The 4,252-nt window shown below is 42.8% G+C and overlaps 1 long non-coding RNA gene across 1 annotated transcript in view; it reads left to right on the top strand.

Annotated features, from left to right (window-relative positions):
- LOC106725046 overlaps positions 1-4,252 on the top strand; it is a 24,660-nt gene that overhangs the window by 3,816 nt on the left and 16,592 nt on the right. Inside the window, exon 2 of the long non-coding RNA XR_001360909.1 lies at positions 3,028-3,036. This is a non-coding gene — a long non-coding RNA (uncharacterized LOC106725046). The remainder of the gene's footprint in view (positions 1-3,027; positions 3,037-4,252) is intronic.

Genomic DNA, 4,252 nt, shown 5'->3' with positions numbered 1-4,252 from the left:
GAGGATATGGTGGGGGGGGGGGGGGGGGGGGGAAAGGAGACATATGTAATACTTTTTGTAATACTTTAAGCAATAAAAAAAGAAAAAGAAAAGCTGAGAGGTAAAAGCTCTTCCAGGGAGTAGCTGAGAAATTCCTTAGAAAATAAGTAAAAATGCAATCTCCGAAGGGCTTTTCTTGAATTAGTGTGGAAAAGAAGTGGGTAGAGAAATAACAATGAAGGAAGGAGTGGCCCTAGGGAAAAAAAGTTGTTACTGAGAAAATAGAGGGTAGAATTAATTGTCATTCTAACCTTCCTGCCACTGAGACTGTTGCAATGTACCCCGCGAATCACACAAGGACGTCTCAAGAAGTCGAATTAAGGAGTCACATTTATTGCAAATCCGGGACTACGAGGGGGCATTTCGCTCTCCCAAATCTCGCAGTGCCCTCCCCAGCCCCAACACTAGATTTATATAGGCAAAGATCACAAAGGTACTGATTACATCCCAGGGTTTGGAATGAGGAACCTGGTTTGCAAAAAGCAGTTTACAGAAGCAGACTTAAGCATGTTATCTAAATTATAGTTTTGGGTCTCCGGATCACTGAGTTGACAGAAACACATTATCTAGAGCCCTCGGGTCTTGGGACCACTGAGTCGACAGGGACACATTATCTGGAGCCCTCTGACCTTGGGATAACTGTGCTGTCCTGGTTCCCAGGTACAGAAGAATGTGCTTTCTAAAACCAGTATGACCACAACCAATGGGGTATTCACATTACAATCAATAAGGTATTCAATCGAATGGGATGATTTATATAATTCAGAAAATCAAAATAACTTTTCTATTGTTAAACAAAGCAAATAATTACAGAAGCCAAACAGCAGGGTTAAAGTTAAACTATAGTTTCTACCTGAGATGATTGCTACCATATTTCAAGACAAAAGAAAAGAAAGTGAAAGCCAGGAATTCTGGTTATTTGAGGCTGACTTCCCACAGAGGGAGTGTTCTTATAATTTGTGTGTATTTCCCGACAATTGCTGGCAGCAACTTTTCTCTTTAGAAAAGTTCACGGAAACAGACTGGGGTCAGCCTGAACACGGTTTTCCCAACAGAGATGAGGACACTGTGGAGGCCAGCACATTGCCCTGAGGTGGCCAGGTTCCCACAGTGCCTATCCTCTAAGGGCAGTGGTCAGATGGAGGCTAGGGGTGGGGCAGGGAGCAATTCTGAGAAGGGAGAGCGGGAAGGGGGGTGGGCTGGGGACATGCTGGGAGAAGGCTGTGATATCCAAGCTCAGTCCCCTCTCCCCTGTGTGCTGGGAAGGGTCAGGGGTGAAAAGGATGAGCTGGCACAGGCGCTAGGCCCGGAAACTAAAGGACGTGTTTAGAGAAAACACGGGAAGGAAGTCAGGGAGGCAGGCTAGCAGGAACTTTGGAGTTAAATGTTGGACAATTCTGGGAACACTGAAACTGGGCTTGATTTGATCCAACTCTCCCTCCCTCTTTCTCTGCATTCCACATAGTTCATCACCACAGCACTTGGCCCCTGCACACGCACTTTCCACTGCTCCTCCTGTCTGTTTTGTTCACTACAGAACATCCGGTACCATGCTCTGCACATAGGAGGTGCTTAACAAACATTTCTTTAATAAGTGAACGGAAATGTGTAATTAGAAGAAAGAACCCAAGACATAAACAAATGCATTGCTTGTCTAATAAGGTGGTACTCAGGGAAGGAAAGACACTTTTATGACATTTCAGCTCCACCTTTGGCCTGTTACTGATGGATTTATTTTGTGCCGGTAAAGGCTAAGGAGGCAGGAAAAAGATTTGGAACCATTGGACCAATGAGTAATTTCCCAAACTAAATTGTAGGAGGGGGACTTTTCGTTTGAAAGAAATTTTACCTGGAAGCCTAAACAAATAAAAGAGATGAAAAAGAGTAACAACACAAACCAGCGGTGCTCTCCTGCCCCATCCTCACTGAAGGACTGGTTTTCAAAAACACGCATCTGATACTCCAGGATTACCAATAAAGAACCGAGGCCCAGGTGGATGTTAACTGAAATTACTATGGTAATCATTTCACAACATATGTATGTCTGGTCATTGTACAGTACACCTTAAACTTATACAGTGTTGCGTGTCAATTACATCTCCATAAAACTGAAAAACCAAATTAATTATTTAATTAAAGAAAAACCCTGAGGCCCAGAGAGGCTAAGTGACTGATTCAGTGTCACCCAGCATAGAAGGAAAGAAAGAAGGCAACAACAACTAAAAGAGCACAGGAACTTGAGTAAATGGAACTTGAGAAAAGTATGGCCTGCAGGCCAAAGTCTGCCTGTTGCCTGTTTCTGCACAGACTGAGAGCTAAGAATTTTTTTTTACATGTGTAAATGGTTTTTAAAAAATCAAAAGAGGCATAATATTTTGTGGCAAGTGAAAAATTATACAAAATTCAAATGTCGGTATCCATTAAGTTTTATTGGTACACAGCCACACCTATTCATTTACTGTTGTGGGTAAATTTATAAGAGCACTTTGGTAATTATAACTGACAATGCCAGCTTCTCACCATGCCCTGTCCTTCCACCTATTATATTAGCTAATACTACGTACTTTCTCTGTGCTAAATACCTATGCTAAATACCTCTCAAGCATTATTTTCTCTATAGAAGAGACTTTAGGATTTTTATCCCCATTTTACAGAAACTGAGGCTTAGGGAGACTAATGTCACACTATAATGATGGAACAAGGACGTGGGTGAGGTCAGGATTCAAACTCAGGTCAGCCTAATTTGATAGGGTATTTCTTTATTTAAAAATTTTTATTTTTATTTTTATTGGTTTCAGAGAGGAAGGGAGAGGGAAAGAGAGATAGAAACGTCAATGATGAGAGAGAATCATTGATCAGCTGCCTGCTGCACACCCACAACCTGGACATGTGCCCCTTGACTGGGATCAAACCTCAGACACTTCAGTTCACAGGCGGACGCTCTATCCATCGAGCCAAACCAGCTAGGGCGGAGGTGTATTTCTTAAGCAGCATACTGTATTGCTAGAGACTGGAGATGGATATATCCTAGTCCATGTAATGTCCCTAATAATGACACAGTGAATCATTCAGGGTCCTGTCAGGAAAAGGGAAATCATCCTGAGTATCTGAAACAGAGGGATCTTAATGCAGAGAACTTAAGTCTGTTCGGGCTGCCCTAACAAAATAGCATAGACTGGATGGCTCAAACAACAGAAATTTATTTCTCACAGTTCTGGAGGCTGGGAAGTCCAATATCAAGGTGCCACAAAGGTAGGTTTCATTCTGAGGCCTCTTTTCTTGGCTGAAGTGGCTGCCATCTCACATGACCTCTTCTTTGCAAATGAGTGAGAGAGCAAGTGAACTCTCTGGTGTCTCTTCTGATAGGGGCACTAATCCTATTGGATCAGGACTCCATCCTAATGACCTCATTGAACTGTAATTACCTCCATAAAGGCCCTCTCTCCAAAGTCACATTAAGGGTTAGGGCTTCAACATATGAATTTGGTGAGGACACAAACATTGAGTCCATAATGAAGAGTAAAGAAGGGAGATTGTGTTATGGAGCCCAGAGATGGGGGTCCATTGGTTTAAATAGAATTGTGATGGGCCTACCCAGGAGGAGCCAGAGGCACAGAGAAGATGCAGCAGCCATTGAAGATGCTGCCCAAGGCAGAGAGAGAAGGGAAACATACTCAGGGCTTTCCTCTTCTCCCACCTTCTGATCTCTTATCTTCCAGGAGAATCCCCTCAGGCAGCAGGAGCCAGCTAACTCAGGAAGTCCTGGGAAATGCAGTCTATAGGAGTCACAGGGGTTGCCTAAGACCATCCTGCATATCAGATATTTGCATTACTATTCATAACAGTAGCAACATTACAGTTATGAAGTAGCAACGAAAATAACTTTATGATTGGGTCACAACATGAGGAACTGTATTTAAAGGGCCAGAAGGTTGAGAACCACTGCAGTAGCCTGACTGAAGCCATTGATCTAAAGAAAATGTCTGTTGGAAAGGGTTGGTCAGCAATTGGTGTGTAAAAAGGAGATGCAAAAAAAGCACACATTGTTTCCATCTAAGTTTCCATCTAAGTTTTGTCCTGAGAGGCTGATCTGATTATATATCTACACTAATAAAAGAGAAACATGCAAATTGGTGTCACTCCACTATGCCCACCAGCCAATCAGAGCAACTATGCAAATTAACCCAACAAAGATGGCGGTTAGTTTGCATAC

The sequence above is a fragment of the Myotis brandtii genome, unplaced genomic scaffold (assembly GCF_000412655.1).
Source record: "Myotis brandtii unplaced genomic scaffold, ASM41265v1 scaffold132, whole genome shotgun sequence".
NCBI lineage: Eukaryota > Metazoa > Chordata > Mammalia > Chiroptera > Vespertilionidae > Myotis > Myotis brandtii.
This window is presented reverse-complemented; position numbering and strand designations above follow the sequence as displayed.